Source organism: Colius striatus, chromosome 7, assembly GCF_028858725.1.
Source record: "Colius striatus isolate bColStr4 chromosome 7, bColStr4.1.hap1, whole genome shotgun sequence".
NCBI lineage: Eukaryota > Metazoa > Chordata > Aves > Coliiformes > Coliidae > Colius > Colius striatus.
Window position 1 is genome coordinate 25766854 of NC_084765.1, and position 19265 is coordinate 25786118.

Here is a 19265-nt window from a genome sequence, read left to right on the forward strand (position 1 = left end):
GTTGTGATCAAATACAGACATTTTAGAGAGTTACTTTGAATGTAATTTCAGCTACCTGGAACATCAGTTACAAGACTCATGTTTAGACTGTTGGGTAATTATTTATGAATATGGAATTACGAAAATACAATTATTAAAAGCGGCCTCATAATTTGGGACTTCAGCATTTAAATGGATTATTATTAGGGCATTTTTTTTTAAATAGTGATAAGAAAATAGTGATTTGGAGTATAGAAAAAAGTATAACTTTTTTCTTTCAACAAATGAGATTAAATCTCAAGTGTAAATACCTTCATGTAGCCTCATAGGCATTGAAAAAGAAAAGTCTACATGTAATTTCTAAAAAACCGGGGAGCTGGATTAGATGGTCTCTTGAGGTCTCTTTCAGCCCTTAAGATTCTGTGAATTCTGTGTGATGTTTTCAACCACATAGATCAAAGATATCTAGTTTTCTATCAAAATGTACTAATCTTGCAGCAATCACAACTAAGAAAGCACTTTCCTTTTGTGAAACAAAAAAAAATGCTATTCCAAAAAAGTTTCTGCTCCTGACCAGAATAAACAGATATTTTAAGTGTTTAGTGAGGCAGTGAAATTCAGGGATCCATCTGTGCATCATTTTATTTTTAGCAAAATTAAAGTTCTAAAAATATTTGGAAAAGGATTCTGAGGCCCTGGTGCAGAGTTATATAAGGATAAACTATGGGGAGTAGTATTTGCTTATTGTATGTGCAGAATTACAGTTCATTCCCCTTTCTTTATGGGCATGGAGTTGTCCAAGCAGTTTCATCTGTATGTTTACTTTGCATTAAGAATAGCCATATTCTGACCACTGAATAAGCAGAAAGACCCAAAAGAAGATGTCTTAAGTGATTTTTTTTTTCATTTTGTGTCTTGATAAATAATGAACATAGACAAGGTCAGTCTTCCTAGTGAAACTTATCATTCGTGGACAAATTTCCTTACATATTTGATATGTAGGAGAAGATAATGAAGTACGAGAAAGTAATTCCACAGTACTGATACTTTTTGGGAACCTATTATGAGACATCTTTTAACTGTGTGCATATTGGGGAAATAAGTGACAGTCGTGTACTGATCATCAGGTATCTGTGGATGCTAAACTTTTAGCCAATTATGATTAGTTTGGAGATGAGTCATGCCAGGACTCAGTGTCTTTATCTGTCAAAAGAACCTGTGAGATTTTCTTTTTTTTGTTTTAGCTTCCTCACTTTCATCCTCTTCAAAGAGTGTTGCCACTTGGCCATTTGCCGACTTTATAACCATCTTTCTCTCTAGTCATTCCCTTTTTATCCTTTCTCTATACTTTTTTTTCTGATTGTCTTGTTGTGTGGTCTGCTTAATCATACTGTTGTTCAAATTCAAATTAGCACTAGCCTGTTGCCACTCAGTAGCTGTATCCAGGTGTATGTTGCTGAAACCTCATGGTTACAAGTTGTATAAAAATGTCACATTGGAGGGTTTTAAAATACATAAAAGGATTCCTGAATGTTGAGGAGTGATTGGGACACAAACAGATTATTGTTCTTCTTTCAAAAAAAATTATGTCTCTTAAGTGCAAGCAGCTTTGCCTCTGAGAAATCTTATTGTTACAATATCAGCTTCTATAAGTGATAAATGACTGCTTTTATCTACCTACAATTATTGTAGGGGATACCTTGTATAATGCTGATCTTTTTCTCAGTGTTCATGTACCTTTGAAGTTGTCAGAGATTGCCCAGCTTTTCCCACACAAAATGTGATGTCTAATTTTGAGCTTGTTTGGAGCTTGTAATGTTTTGACTCATTGTAAAAAGGGAAAAGTTTTATGTACTTTTGAAGACCTGTACTTTCAATGTGTGTTTAATGGCATTGCTGTACTTACTTTGAGTACAGTCTTTTTGCTGGTGTCTCCTACTGGAGCATTTGCTGTTTCATATTTTCCTCAACTGTTTTAGAAACAGTTTTTATATTAAGGCAGTAAGAGAATGTTATGGGTGTTCTTTTAATTTTTTGGAGTAAATCAGATGAATGCAGTGCCTACCTTAAGAAGCAAATCACAGAAGGGCATAAAAATGAGAAATCTGCATGTGATCTTTAATGTCAAATGTAGTTGCTGCTCAGGATTCTTTCTTCAGTGTCAGTTCAAATATACATAAAGAAAGAGTTTCCATATATTTGGAAAAGGGAAAGCATATTGAAAAGAGGTAGAGCAAAAGTGTATCTTGCACATTTGTAACTACGGGAACAGTACTACTGCTCAATTGTGGTGTAGCTAACTGCATAGCTAATTGAGTTAAGCACAAAAGTGAAACTGTTAATTCTTTGTCCCAGTACAAAGTCACAATACATACCTTTAATCTACATCTCAAAACTGTTTTTATTCCGGTGCACAGCGTTTATGCTAATACACAAATGTTGTTTTCCTTGGCACTAACAGAAGGCCAGTTATGACAAGAGTAACTTATGCGGTGGGTATGTGGCTGTGTCCACTGGGCCACATGAAGCGACTTGTTTCCCTTTTATGCCATATTAATGTGCAAAAAGAAAACCACCTGCTATGCTGTATCAGATCACCTTTGGAAGGTCTCAACAGTAAACATGCCTGATGCACTGAATTGAATGCAAAGTAGCAGTGTGCCCAAGCAGCAAAGAAGGCTGTAATGGTCTTCTGGGCTGAATTAGACAAACGGTTGCCAGCTGATTAAGGAGGCAATCCTTCTCCTCTCTTCAGCACTGGTGAGGCCACAGTTGGAGAACTGTTTCCAGTTCTCAGCTTCTCAGTGTGAGAGATGTAGACATGTTGCAGTCCAGTGAAATGCCACAAAAATGGACTGGGGAAAGTGAGAGAAACTTTGGACTGTTTAGTATGCATTTATTACACACACACACGCAGGGGAGGCAGTAGGCACAAAATGATTCTGAACATCATTAAACACTTCATTACTGTGGGATTGTCCAGGGAGGTTGTGGACTCTCCATCCTGTGAGGTATTGAGAAGCCAACTGCATGCAGTTGTAGTGAACTGATTCTAAGTAGCCCTGCTTGAGCAGATGGGGTTGGAAAAGATGACCCTGCAGGTCCCTTCCAACTTCTTCCATCCTACAGTGGTTTATTTATGCTAGCCTCAGTAAAGCTGTTCCTTAATTTCTAAGAGTTTGTGAGTTTCAATCTATGAAGTATTACGACCTGCTAACTTAGGGAGAATCTGATCGTGTCCAAGGAAGTGTGGTGACAAAAATAAGTCATAGAGGCCCTTCTGTAAAACACCCAGGCGGCTTAATACTGGTTAAAGAAAATGGAACATTTGCTGTTACTCCTATTCTGGTCTGCTGTCACACTATTTATATAAGAAGATTAGAAGCAAATAAATGTAACAGCTAGTTCTAGCTTAAGCTTCTTGTTAGTGGGTTATGCGTTTTTGCTGTTGATTGGACAACATTTTAGTTATCTGTAACTCTACTTTAAATTTTTCATGTTCAGTGAGGCTTCCTGAATTAAATGGCTGCAAAGTTGCCACAGTGTAGTGCAGATGTTGCTGATGGTGCTCTTGTCTTGCAATGTGTTCTTAATGTGTAGTACTTGAAACTTTCTTTCTGCACACATAAATGCTGTAAATCTTTTCTTATTTACACAGTATTTGTCTCATCTTTAGTGGGTAAACTAACTCACTTGTATTTGGTGTCCAATGTTAAGAGGTATCAAACACTCTTAATTTTAGAAGGGATGTGGTATTTGCAGCGGTAGTAGCACTCTGCTGTCTAGTCAGTTGCTTTAGATGAATAATGCTGCAACTTTCTCTGTCTTCTGGTGGAAATCATTATGCTTGGTGCTTGGAAGCAATCACTGTGACACGTTCATGCCCTTTATGGACAGACACAACAGAACATAGTAGATCAGGTAGGTCCATGTAACTTCAAGGTTGAAGCTATGGCTGTATTTTTTGTGGTGTGTGTGTTCTGTTGTTTGCTTTCCCACCTGAATTGTTTCTCACTGCACGTACTTACGAAACTTTCATGTTTTGCAATAAAAGCAGTTCTTGACACTCAATGGATCTCAACATACTTTTGAAAATAGAAGGAGGGGAATGGAGGGGGTAACACATATTCTTACTAGAGTCTGAAAACTCCTTTGTCTCACAGGTAAATATTTACAGTCCTTGTTTTATTGTTTTAAAGGTGATTTTTAAAAATAAATAAAAAATTGGAGAATTGAGACTTTTTCCACTGAAGTACTTACAAGATTCAGCACACAACAAAAAAGAAGGTGGATTTGGCTTCTGGAATGCTACAGTCCATTCTTTATTTATGAAATGTCCCTGGAAGGGACACTAATTCTCACTTTGCTTGCAGTGCAAAAGCTGCAAGGCCAGATGTTTGAATGATACCAGAGCAGCATTTTTTATATAGGTCTCTAGAGAAGAAACTTTCCATAATTTTATACAATTAAATCTTAATTCACCTTTCCAGTTTTTGTGGGGGATCATAACTGTGAACTGCTTGGCTTCAAGTGATGACTGAAAGTTGGATTTTTATTTGCAGTTATTCAAGAAATAGCTTTCATTCTGATTTGGCAAATTGATTGCATTTTCATTTTAGCTGTTACTCCAGGACTTAGGAGGGAAGCTGTTTGCCACTTTAGAGCTAATAAATGTCATAAACATTTGTATCTAGCTGTCAGAAACTTCTTGCTAGATACCATGGACTCAGTAGTCCATTTAAATGACAGTTCCTTCCTGACATGTAGTCAGCTGGCCACTGTGTTTGACTTCAGTAATAGTTCATGTGATCCTCTGAAGCAGAGGAGGACTGCAGCTAGCAATTGGAAACATATGTGTGCATACTGTTAATCCAGCTTTTGTGTACTTACATAGATTTTTACACTGCTATTAACATCATGTGTCAGAAGTCATGGTTTCTAGTACAAGAAAGGAGATTTGGGCTTTGGATTCATTCCTGAGGATAGTATATTTGAGCAGAGTCTTATGAACACAATCCAGACACTGGGATTCTCTCAGGAATGTATGTAGGCAAACCTAATAGTTATGTCAGCAACATAATTAAGCCAAAATTGTGCTTTTTCAGCTGGACATGCTGGGGGAAAAAAAAAAAAGTCATACTTCTCTTTGTTGCTTTCCAGCCTCAGGTTTCTAACAGGTACCCAAACCTGAGACAGGCTTTACTTAGAGATCATAGCTTCAGAGAACAAGGCCTGCAATGCACTTGGAATGTATATTAGGAACAGGTGCTATCTGAATTTAGTAACTTTTTACCTGTCTGGCTTTCAATTAGACTTTTTAAATTATACTCTTAGTTTACTGTTGTGGCAGGTGAGATTTTCAGCACTTCAGTTACAGTTTTTGGAAATACCACGAATGTGCCACGGTTTCTACAATACGGGAGAAACAGCACTTTTTGTGCTATTAAAAATGAAATCTTATCTTTTATGTCTGAGTTCTCCATAGTCTTTTAGTTAGACACTTTTCTCAAACAGCTGTACAGTTCAGTCATCCTGGCAACATCCATGCTTTTCATGTCCTCCAAGATCATTTGTTTCTTAATAGCTTTTAAAGAGGAATTTTCTGACTCTTTTCTGCACGTAAGGAAACAGAACTTAACTGCTGCCCTATCACCCAAAGAGCTGAAGACAAGGACAGTGAAGGCAAAGGACCTTAAAATACCAGACTGACTTAGGGGAACAGGTGTATTGGTTAACAAATACCTCTGAGTAAATAAGTTGGGGGGGATCCTGCCATACCAGTTTTTCTCCTTTCATGTTACACTGCTTGTATAAACAAAACAATAGTGAAATCCCTTCTTGTGGGCACTTAGGTGAGAGTTATGTTGTCAGTATGGCTGGATAGAGATTGCTGATAAAAGGAATTATAGATGAGTGCAAATAAGTCATTGCCTAATAATGCATGTAATTGGTTAAATTATGTGTGTTGCACTCAATAGTGTCAGGCTCAGCAGCACGCTGAGCACTGGCACACACAGCGCCACCTACAGTAGTTCTCCAGCACTGCTAATCAGATGTTTCAGATCCTTTGTGTTGTGGAAACTGACTACTCATTCCTGAAAGCTGGAAGAACAATGACTATTTAAAACTTCAGTTCACTGTAAGATGCCATTGGAGGAAAAAGTAACTATAAATTACTATGGACACTTCTAAATATTTGTTAATATAAACCAACAGCTAAGCACTTATGTTTGGGTTTTTTTGGGCATTGCTTTGTAAGAGTTTAAACCAGTTGGTTTTTTTTTTTTTTTGGCTGAATCTTACTCTGCTACTGCATCCACAGGGAATAATGAAGATAGCAGCTTGCAGGATAGACTTGTGTTTTCTAAAGTGCTATTTAATATGAATGATTCTCAGAAAGATAATCTACTTCATTACAAAATGTAAAAATTATAAACAGAAAATAGATTGAACTGTCAATCAAGAGACTATAATACCCAGTAGTCATATGTAGAGCCCATTACCATTGCAAGCCTACCATGTCTATACACTCTGATGTGTCTGAAGGGTATATAGAGAAACAGATTTCAAGAGCGAAGACCTTGCAATATGTTTGCAGTAATGGTTAATTTGGATTTAAGTCCCTTATTAGAGTACCTTTAGATATGCACTTTCCTTTGGAGATGACCCAAAGACGACTTTGTTGGAGACTCCCATCTGTGAAGAAGAGTTCATGACAGGTCCTGAACCTGTGTTGGGGAGGACTAGAATGGCTGCACTGGACTGAAATGAGATTAGTCTCTGCTGTCCAAGAGGGCTTGATAACATAGCTTATGCATTTTGCTAAACTAGCTTCTGCATACATCTTCACCAGGCAGTGTACTTTTTCTGTAAACAAGCTGTTACTTAGATTTTTTCACAGACTAAATATAATAAGAAATACTTCAAATTAAGGAGAGTAACCTCTTAGGCACCATAAGATCAGTTCCTAGGCTTTCTAAAAGTCTGGTTTGTAGTATGTTTTCCTTAATGGCAGCCAAAACCTTTAGTAAGGTTTTTTTTTTTTTGTGAGCTCAGTGGAATCTCTTACCCTTTTCTAGTATCTGGGTCTTCTCAAAACCCAGGAAATGGGATGTTGAGAGTCATTCCATTATATATGGCCTTGACCCACTGTATTAACTGGCTTTTTGACCATATTCAGTCTCATTCTTTATGAGGGAATGGAGTATCATTAGTTTTGTGGACTCTTTCCATTCCAGGGTTTATTTTTTAACTCATCAGCACCACCCTTCTTGGATGTCAGCTCCCAGTGATGTGATCTCACACCCTGGTAGAGGGTCAGGTTCTCTTCTATATTTGTGCATCTTGAGGCGAAGGCTGTATATAGTCTCTGGATTTATATTAGCTTCATGATTTTTCCTGCTTCTCACAGTGGCTCTGATCTTTCACGTCTGTTCCTTCCTGTCTTCTTATAGTCTTTCCCTTTCCTGTCTCCTTTTATGGAATGGAGGTCCACCACTCTTCCAGTGTTTGACTACTCTCATCATCTTCTAATTATTTATTTCTACTAAGTAGTATATTATTTGTTGACTAATAATACATACTTTGATTATTCACTTTACCCTCTTATATCACCTGCTATGCTCATTACCATTGCTCTTCAAAACTTGTAATGCCCTAAGCCTTGGAAAAAGAATCACAGTGGATGAGGGAGTGGAAGCTGTCAGGCCAGGAGCCCAGTAGTGTTAAACATGTGCTACCAATCATAATGTTTTATGTTGTGAATCGAAGGATCAAGTCCTATTACTGTCAGATTGTAAAATGATATTTTTACTCACGTGGGACAGAGGAAAAAAAAAACATGAAAAAACCCCAGATTATAAAGTATATCCAGTTTGTTCGTATTAATGACACTTTTTTCTGTATCTTAAATGTGGTTATTAAAAGAGACTTAATTAAATGTGTTGTGATTTATTGAAATATCCTGTAATAGCTCAATGTGCTTATAGTTTCCTCTCGAAATTCCAAAAACGTAGTGTGCCGTTGCAGCTAATGAAAGTCCATTGTTATACCACCTGTCAGTTCATAATTCGCAAGGCCTGTTAAGCCTGTTTGTCATTAATCTTGTAAGGAGCAGAGAAGAAAGAAGGAAGTTTGAATAATTTTCATAGAATAAAACAAGTATTGAATTTCTTAAATCAGTGTTGGCAATGCAGAAGCTCCTAGTGTTCTGTTTTCAGATTAAAGGCAGTAATTTGAGTAGATTTTCAGGGATACTTGAGACACATTTATTGGCTAGAATTTTCCTTTTATTGAATGAAGCCAAGACTGTATTTCATGGGATTATTTATATAGTTATTAATTTATTTTGTGGAGAGGTGTGGAATATTTAATGGGAAAAAAGTTGATTCGCCTTCAATGGTAGGAAAGATACACAAGTTGACCTCCTGGACAGAAAGAAAATAACTGAAGTCTCAAAAGGTCTATCTCAGGTTGGTTAGTTTATGTGAATGGCAGCATTTTTGTAACAGGCCCTTCTGTTACAAAAAGTAGCTTCAGAGGGGAAAAACATAACATTAAAAAAAACAATAAAAAATCAAGCAGAAATTTAAATTCTAAAAATGCTTTTTAAATTATACATTATCCAAAGATGAAAAGGACTTAAACTTTTTAATTCACGTTCCTAGGTAGATTAGTCCTAGATAGAGATTATTTTGAACTTTAGTTCATTTGTGATACATTGTTCCCATACTTGAGTGGTGTTACATACATGGAGAGCTACACAACCTCTACCAAATGATGGTCTGCTGCCTCTGTGCTATTGTGTGAGTGTTGATGAAGATTAGAACTGAAATGTTTGGGCATATTGCAAAGGTTTTTGGTCAATACATACAAGTCACCAGTCTCTGCTATACTTCAAATGTCTTTACTGCAACTCTGATGCAAGTGACCCAACAATCTGTCTGATACCTGTTGTTCAACAGTCATCTATTGGAGACTTTGTTTGAAGTTGCTACAACCTTTCCTAACATCTATGAAAAGCCAAAATAATAACTTAATTGGCCATGCTGGTAACCAAAGGTACTGGCACTCTCTGGACACAAGACAAAACCATCTTTTCTTGGTGTAAATGTTTGAGCTCTTAGTGAGACGGTTAAGCTCTACCTACGTACCAAAAAGACCCCTTTTTTATTTGATTCGTGTTCTGGGAAAAACTTCGGTAGCTAAATAGTGTTAAGGAAGATGGAGTTATCCATGTCAGGAAGACAGAGTCAAGCTTTTCAAGTACTATTTACATCAACTCTGCTGCTGAGGAAAATGATATTTCTGATCATCTTTGGTATGTTCAGAAACAAAATCGTTTTGCAACAGGGATATGAAACGAGGCATAGTGAGAAGTAAAATAGCTTGTCAAATAGTCACTCAGCTTTTGAAAAAAGTAAGTTTGAGTAGTGTTAAACAGGAAAGGACTAGTGGAGGTGTTCTTGCATCAAAACTTTGCATCAATATGAATGCATCAAAGACAGTTCTTTTCTCTTACTTTGAAATGTGACGTGATATTGAAGTTTTCTCTGTGTTTAGGAAAATTCTTTGCACTAAGGGTCTTAAATGGTTTTATTCTTTTGAAAGAAAGAAACCCAAGTAATTCTGCCTTCATTTTGCTACACCTTCAAAATTATCCTACATAAAAGAAAGTAATGGGAGTGAAATCCAGCACAACAGTAATGTATTTTGGTCCTTCTGGAGACATCATGTTCCTTTGGCTCATGGGAGCTAGCAGCACTAGACATAAAAAAATCGCACCCCTAGTCAGTTCAGTTAGTGCTGTGACTGGCCCTCACATCTTCACTGCAGCTTCAAGTAAGAAAGCTGTTATCATGACTGTGACTTTTAATTTTCTGAATTACCCAATCTTTTTTTTTTGCATATAATTGTTAATTAAGCACTGTATTGTTTATGTTGGTTGCTGTAAATTGAGGTCAATTCCAACTTTGTGAAAGCCTGCAACATCCAAGAGGTCTGTTTAGAGAAGCTGTTTTAAAATGTACATCGTCTACAAACAGGAAATGCACAATTCTGGAATTGTTTACTAAACCATTGTAATACTATTATATGTATGAGAAGTTGAAGTTTGCAGGACAAGACATGTTTAGTCATTGCAGGAAATGTATCTATAAAAAACAGAAGTCAGCCAAAAATATTAGCAAGTTTGCAGCAATGTCCAAAGTCTCAGCCCATGAGTGCTCAGAAACAATTAGTGCACCAGAAACTGTGTTCAGCCAGCAGTCAGATGGAAAACAGGGAGGATTACCGAGCTTTTAGATTTAAATGAAATCTTCTGAACTACTGAGTGATAAACAGGCTTTTAAGCAGGGAGAGTGGAATTAAATAATCAAAGGCCTTTACTAAACTTAGTTTCTCCTTAAATGTTTATCTAGTAGCTGTTCCCCAAAGGGACTCCCTCCTAAATTATTCAGTTCCACAGTACAACATATACTTCTACTCAGGGACTCGGAATATTCAGGGGGAAAAAAAAAGTTTAAATAAGAATCCAGCTAGGTCTCATTCTCTGTAATGGAAAAAGTGGTTCCAAACTGCTCTTGGTATGTCAGGCACCACTGTTCTTTCAGCTGCACCAGTATAGCACTAAAGATGTGTATGAAATTGTACCAGTTTCAAGGAGAGGTAAATTTGGCCCTTTGTGTCCCTGATGGTGCCAGCAGGAGAATTGCTTATGCTGCAGGGTGAAGTAGAGGGCATTAAACAATCTGGCAAGCTGTAAAAAGGCCCCTTGGGAAGAAATGCTTTAACAAGGGGGAGATTAAAAAAAAAAAAAAGTATTAAGAATTGTGTTGAAATAGTGGATGAAGAGTAATCCTATCCCTACTCAAGCTGACCTTGTTAATTTTGCTGGTTCTTGGACAATGAAGCACAAACCCCAAATGAAACTTCTCATGAATTCCTTTGTTTGAAGGGCAGCAAGACAATCTCCTTAATTATTTTTGGCAGTTAAGATAAGTCTGCTTTTTAAAAGCTTGTCACAGTAACTAATACTCTGTTAGAGTAATTGCTTTTTCCATACGCCTCTCTAATGTTTTTTGTGTTATTGTTTTTATTATAAACCCTGCAGGGAATTTTTCTCTCTGCCAAACTGTTTTATATTCTTGGCCTATATTCCACCTATATAGTTTTTGTTAGATTCTCCTGTCTTAGGCTCTGACAGCCACAACAATTTCAGAAGGATGTCCAAGGGGGGGTATTATTTTTTTAAATTATCACCAAAAAAAAAAAAAAAAAACCAAACACCCAAACATTTTGAGACATCAAAAAATTCAGAACAGAGACTCATGGTCAAATAGAATTATTCAGAATATTAAATAATTCTCATTTTGATACTGCCAAAACCAGAGAGAGATTTTTAACTCCACCTGTCATGTTCAACCACCCCGGGCCAATGTGGCTGGGGATGCTGCCAGCACTGTTCCCTCAGCAGCGGTGGCAAAGGACACTGCACTTTATGCTTTCGCACTGAACAGTGGTTTTGAATTATCTTTTTTTCCTACAAGCTGTTTTTGAAAAGATACAGGCAGTATTCCTTTAAAAAGAACAAATGCCTCCCACCTGTTGTTGTATCATGCATAAGCAAACAACTGATAAGTGTTTCAGTCTTCCAGATCAAAGAAATCCTGTACTTGAAGTTAGAAAATATTGTTTTCCTTTTGAGGAAATAATCTTGTAGAAATGTTCCTTGGTGAAATTATTTGAATAGGTAAGATTTATTGTTTGTAAGAATGGTAAAAGAACCTTCTAAATGCATAAATAATGGTTTTCAGCTGCACTGGCCAGCGTTTGTCACAATGAAACATATGTATTTTAGATGCCTTGTTTGAAGTGATCTGGTCATCATTAGTCCCATGATCTCTTTTTTGCCTCAGAATACCAATTCTGATGAAAAATTGGCCATTTGCTTTTTGACCATACAAAACCTGTTTGAGAATTGAATAAATAAATAGCATTATGAAGAGGAAAGAAAGCCATACTGCAACTAGATGATCTTTAAGGCCTCTTCCAACCCAAACCATTCTGTCATTTTACTCTGTACTTAATTTTTTGTGCTGAATGGGAAATTATAGTTTTGTACATAAATAAAACAGATTTACAACAATGCAATTAAAGATTCTTAGTATGTATAACAATTTTATAAAGGCTTTTTCAAATTTTAATTGTACATGAATCATAAATAAAAAATAACTCTGAAGTTTATTATTAATTCTCTTCCTGAGACTGTTTTTTCAGAACGTGTAAGACTAAGACTTTCTCAACTGCTTTTTATAGTAAATATGTATATATTTCTGACAAATTCTGGTTTTTGAAGAAGTCCATGTAATGCCTAAGAATTCCACATATCTCGGGGAAGGATGGAATTTATTCAGATGGAATATTTTAAATAGGTTTTGCATTTCAGAAGAACTAGCTTTTGTTCAAACTTATTTGTTTTAAGCAAAAAAAAATATTGCATTGTAGCTCAGAAAAAAACCCCACTCCTGGACAGAGATGAACAATAATGATGGTTTGACTTGTACCACAAGTGGAGGGGAAAAAAAGCATATTGGAGTAGGAAACATATGAATAGGAAAAAAAAGGACATAATCAAAATTCAAGAGACATCAAAAGAGTCTGATTAATAATTGTTAAATTTGGTTCTTCTCTAAACTTTTCAGTTGTTTCACAGTTTTGTACTTGGCCATTTGTCATCCTCAGCACTAGGTTCAGCTATACTGTACTGCAAAGGGGAAATGTTATGTTTCTGGTTGATTTCCTTCAAAGCAGTAGGTATTTTAACCCTTCTCAGTTTAGGACAACTAAAACCTTCTGATTAAGTGTGGATGTGAAAAACTTTTGTTATGAATATTTACAGAGTTTAGTTGTATGGTGATATACTAAAGCAACTGTTACTTTTCCTTATATGAGTCAGATCAATGCAATACCCTGAAGAGTGTAAAATTACCCTGGGTGTAAAATTCTGTATCCGCGGTGTAACAAAAAATAATTCTTTAATTCTTAAAGTACATGCAGTGTAACTATAGAGTTCTAGAAAGAATGGCTGAGGTCTTTAATTCTTAAAGTACATGCAGTGTAACTATAGAGTTCTAGAAAGAATGGCTGAGTTGTACCCCTGTTACAAGAACATTTCTTCTTACCTGCCATTGAATTTATGTGGCTGAAAGTGGAAGAACTGTTGGGTCAGGCCCTCATCAGGCAGCAAGATTCATGTGTCCTTGGATGAAGAATAGATAGTACTACAAAGAGAGCTTAAGGAAAGTGTTCACTTATTTCTAAGATAGGAAATCTAATTCTCTCAGGTACTCTAAAAAGACATTTCAGTCAGGTTACTCTACATTTTACAATTCCTATGAAAACTTGAACACATTCAGATGCTCTCAGAAGCATATTCAGTTCTTCTCTGCTGCTTAATGCCCAAAGCTATCCAGGACAATTTGGATCCTATAGCCTTTCCTGTCTTGCTGGATCTAGGATTTAAGTTTAAAGTTGTCTTTACTCCTCTCCCCTTTTTTTCTCCCTTCCTGCCCTGCTCTCTTTTGTTTTTAACTGTGACCCACACAAAACCTGAAGCCAAAGGTTTTTACTCTTAAAATCATGAGAAAAGTAGTCCTTTGTTACAAGTTCCTCCTCTTTTGTAGGTTCAGGCAGACAAATTCATCTAGTTGTAAACTCAAAGAGACCACCTGATAATTGCACAGGGTAAAATAAATTGGTGTAAAATGGTAATTTTATGTTAGTGTGTCCTTTGGGACAGAATGTGTTTGTTTTTAAAATACCAGGCTAATGATTTCCAATTTATGTAATTGTGCTTCAGTTTAATCAAGACTTAAGGCTGTTGACTTTAATGAACATGAAAACAGTGTTTATTGCTGCGGCAGAGCTGTTGATGTTGTAGGGCATCAGAAGTAGAAATATTAAATAAATGGGGTAGACGTGACCGAATGTGAGCTCATAAAAATGCAAACGGAAGACTGTTTATCTCAGTCTCAGTTTTCGGACTACTGGCTCTGACGTGTATAGCCAGAAAGCTCCTCACATTGCTTAAATAGCTTGTAAAATTTGCTAGCTTGGAATATGGAAGATGGATTTTACAAAGGAAGCTTTTTGATCTGGATCAAACCTGTGTTTGATCCTAAATACATGCTGTATTTCCTAAATGGTCGTAACAAATTTATGCTGTAGTAGTTTATGATGCTCAAATAAACAAGTGTCAGCCAGACATTTTTCTTGAAGTCTTCTGCCTTCAAAATGGACCAGACAAAAAAGTTATAATAGCCTTAAAAAAACTTATAATGTGCTCTGCAAGTATGGATTTCCAGACAATTATGTCATTTTCCTCACTTTATTCTGAGTGCTGTTGCTCTGAAAACCTAATATAGAACATTTATTTGAGTTACTTAGGAAAGAATAGAGGTATTTACGAAGATTAGAGGAATGCAGGGGATCATGGAGGCTAGGTAAGCAAAAAGGAAAGAGGGCAAATATGTAAATGTCAGTGGAAGTTTATCTGTGCTGCTGGAAAACATGAGACTGGAGAAGAGGGTATGAACTAAAATTTAAAAATGTTCCACCAGTAACTGCAGGTTCCTGCTTCCAACCTAGTCCTGCTCTCTGTCTAGAGCAAGGAGACAAAATGGAAGGGACTGGATCATCAGAAGATTGCTTCTACTTTTAAGTCATTTAGTCTCCAAAGGAGAAGGACAAGTTCAGGGTTTCAAAACCACAAGTGCAATAGTGCTGTATTAGAGGTCAGGAGGTAGATGATACTGTGAAGCAAGTTTACCTGCCTTGGAAATCAACATTGAAGACCTGTGTTACAAAGGAAGGCTTCTTGTGGCAAATAGGTTTGAGGTATTATTTAAGAAAATAGATTCCAGGATTGCCAAGGTCAGTGAGTGATTTTCTGTGTAACAGCGAGTGGTAGAAGTTTAAGGTTGCCTGAAGGCTGTTCCAGCTTACACATACAAGTTTTCCACAGTTCTGACAAAACTACACTACTTTTCTGAGTTGTTTCTTCATTTTTTTTTTACATTAGCATGCAGTTTAACCCTTTCACACCTGGCAAAGGTGCTATTGTGTCTATCAAGTCTATGGGGCTGGATGGGGTTGACTCAAGGGTGCTGAGGAAGCCTGGTGGAAGTGCTCACCAAGCCACTTTCCATCATCTACCAGCAGTCCTGGCTCACTGGAGAGGTCTCAATGGACTGGAGTTCAGCAACCATGACACTCATCTACAAGCAGGGCTGGAAGGAGAATCCTGGGAGCAACAGGCCTATCAGCCGGACCTCAGTGCAGAGGAAGGTTATGAAGCAGGTCATCCTGAGCACCACTGAGGCACGTACAGGACAACCAAGCACTCAGGCCCAGTCAGCATGGCATTATAAAGGGCAGGTCCTGTTTGACTAACCTCATCTCCTTGTAGGATATGGTGACCGACTTGGCAGATGAGGAGAATGCTGTGGACGTGGTCTACCTGGACTTCAGTAAAGCCTTTCACACAGTCTCACACAGTCTTATCCTGGAGAAACTGGCTTCCCATGGCTTGGACTGATGCACTTGTTGGGTGGAAAACTGGCTGGAGGGGCAGGCCCAGAGAGTGGTGGGGAATGGAATTTAACCCAGTTATTGACTGGTCACCAGTGCTGTTCCCCAGGGCTCAGTGTTGGGCCTGTTCTATTTCACATCTTTATCAATGATGTGGATGAGGAAATTTGAGTGCACCCGCACTAAGTTTGCAGATGATCCAAAGCTGGGTGGGAGCATAGATCTACTTGAGGGTAGGAAGGCTCTTCAGAAGAACCTGGCCAGACTGGAGTGATGGGCTGAGGCCAATTGTATGAGGTTCAACAAGGGCAGGGGCTGGGTCTTGTATTTGGGCCACAACAATGCCATGCAACACCACAGGCTTGAGGTACTGACTGGAAAGCTGTCCAGCAGAAAAGGACTTGGGGTTATTGATCGACAGCCAGCTGAACAGGAGCCGGCAGCGTGCCCAATTGGCCAAGAAGGCCAATGATATGAAGTAGTGTGGTCAGCATGACCAGGGAAATGGTTATGCCTTTGTACTCTGCACTGGTGAGGCTGCACTTTGAGTGCTGTGTTCAGAATTGGGCCCCTCACTACAAGAAGAACACTGAGGTTCTGGAGCAAAAAGGGTAATAAGGCTGATGAAGGGTTTAGAGAACAAGTCTTACGAGAAGCAGGTGAGGGAACTAGAGTTGTTCAATCTGGAGAAAAGGAGGCGTGGGGAGACCTTATCACTCTACAGCTACCTGCAAGGAGGTTGTAGCGAGTGGAGGCCAGTCCAAGTGACAGGACAAGAGGAAATGGGCTCAAGTTGCACCAGGGAAGGTTTAGAGTGGATATTACAAAGAATTTTTTCACTGAGAGGGTTGTTAAACACTGGCACAGGCTGCCTGGTCAGGTGGTGAAATCGCCATCCCTGGAGATATTACAAGACATGTAGATGAGGTGCTAAGGGAAATGGTTTAGTGATAGGCTTGGCAGGGTTAGATTAGTGGTTGGACTCAATGTTCTTAAAGATTTTTTCCAAGTGAAATGATTCTTCTATGGTTCTGTGTATGGTCAGTCATTGTATAAAATACTAAAGTATGACTTCTGATTAATTTGGATGTGTTTCAGATACATACAGACAATGATTTTTGCTGATTTTCAGCTACCTTTCATAAAGGAAAATTTTGAGAAAATGATCCCAAGTGTTGAAGATTGATTTAGTATACCTCAGTAGCAGCTTCATATGAAAAAGATGTCCCATATGAATTACAATTTCATCTAGGAATCAAAGGGGTTTTTTTAATAATCCTTAACTTGAGCTTACCTGAGTTTCTATGCTGAATAGGCTTTCTGATTACCTCAACTATCTAAACTAGAAAAAGCTATATTCATCCAACTTGAGCTTTACCTAAATTGTTACAAGCCGCTCAGCTGGCCTTTAATGCATTTAATGTACCTTATGCCTCTGGGATGTTTCAGACACCAAAAACCAATTTCTGGTTCTCCAAGAAAGACTATTTTGCCTTTACGTTTAAAATGTTACTTGTCTACAGATAGCAACTGGAATGAGTGTGTACCTCATGTAAATACTTTTTAGAAAGTCTGTCTATCTAGCTAAAAAAGAAATGTTTATTTTTTTCCTACCATTCTTTTCAATTCATTTGGAAATGTAAGCATTAGTGTTACTGCTGCCTTAATTTTTTGCTAAGTCCCAATTAACAAATAGTTGTGATGGAACCAATAAAACCAGGACTCTTTATTAACAGAAAAACCTGTGTAAAAGGAAAAAATCAATAAGACTTGAAAAGTTTTCCTTAATATTTTGATGATTTTTACTTGGTAGGGACTGGAAATCTGGTAGGTTTTTTTTTTTTTTTAATCTTCTCAGTACTGTGTATGTGTCTAAGAGGAATAGGTAGATCCCCACAAGCAGATTAACTTCTGATTCCATGTCCTTTAACAGAAAATCTAAAATCACAGCAAGATACTTAGGGGAATGTTAAGTTTTGTTTGAGACTTCTGACTACCTAATTTCTACAGTAGAAAATAATCCAATAGATTCTGGCCCTGTAAAGTCTGATCATTTTAACGGTTAGTATGAAGTAACTAATTCAACACTACTGCTTTTTTTAAACTCTTGGCAATGGGATTGGTAAGGAACCTGATGGCTGCCACCAGTTACCTACGTACAGAAGTGTTGCACATTTGAAAGTTTTATAGAAGAAAAGTTGTGTGGTTTAATGTACCAAACAAACTACTGTCCAAACCTTCTTGTATGATATTGGATGTATATTTTTTAATGTTTTAATTTCTTAGACCAAACTCATAATGAGTAATACTTTTGGTAACTTTTGCTAATGTTAGAACAGAAAGTACCAGGTACTTATTCATTTTATGTAATTTACCTTTGCGAAGCGATTACATGTTCTGCCAGGGTAGGAGTGTTCTTCTGGGAAAGAAATCTGTCATGTTTTAAAAAATCTGAGTTGTAGCTTGCCTTTCGTTAAACCATGGGACAATATGCTTTGCAGATCCATGACATGGACTCAATTTCAGCTTTCAAGCAGTCATAAAATGCAGGGCAATTATCTTGATTTTAATGGTGTCTCTAGCACTCCAAGACATTGATCAGGGCAGCGAATGATATGGAGGAAGTAATTCTAAGTTAGGTATTTTTAGGGAGACCCAGAATGTTTTTCATAAGCATGGAAACTGAGGTTTCTTTCACTTTTTATCTACAAAGCTTTCCTATTTGCTTTGGCACTTACATATGGAAGAAAATCCTATGGCTTTATATATGCTTAAATTATGATATTAAAGGATGCTACTTTTGTAAAACCAACTAATGTGCAATTATCCTCTATGTAAAAACATGAGAAAACAGAACACTTACAGTGTGTGTAAAATAATGGCAGTTACTTCTCTTAATGGTCTCCTGGTTTTACTGTCTGATTAGGATAACAGACCAGATAATACACAGGTACATGATGGTGCAGAAAATAGGTCAGAAGTTCTGGGATCCACATATAACTCCAAGTCCTTAAAGTGAGACAGTCATTCTTCTATGAGACAAGTGAGACAATCACCCCACCAAGGGCAGCATTCTGCAACTGAAAAGGGGAGATGAGACAGTCCTCTTACTGTGTATTATCTCTTAGAAAGAGATTTTTTTTCTAGGCATTGGTATTTGATGGTTGCAATGTAGATGCTTGATTGTAATACACCCTTTTTAAAAACTTTCATAAATGGGCACTTTCAAGTGCAGAAGTAGAGCTTAGTCAAAATCTGCTCACCTTTTTGTACACAGATTCAGTGTGCTTTGTGAACTCTTCGGTCATTCACCTCCTCATAAACATTGTGTAAGAGATGGGACTGTTAGTGATACATGTATGATTTCCAAAATGAAAACTTGTCTGTAAAAAGACAATGGATACTTTTATTAATATAAAGGGGGGAATGATTTTTTTTAAGAGTTTTGTTGCATAACTACAAGTCTGTTAGAGACACTTGTCCTATTTTAAGACAAAGGTTGAGTCGTTAGGAAACAAAATAAGACAGCAGTGCCACTGTAAGAGTTAAACACGTCTACAGGCTTAACTATGATTGTTTCTTACATTGGTGGGCACTTGCATGTATTGTCTCATTATCTTTGATAACTTTTAGTATAGGCTAGTAGGGTTAGGTTTTTTGGTTTTTCAAATTAAAAAGCTGGTAAAGCAGGATACTTC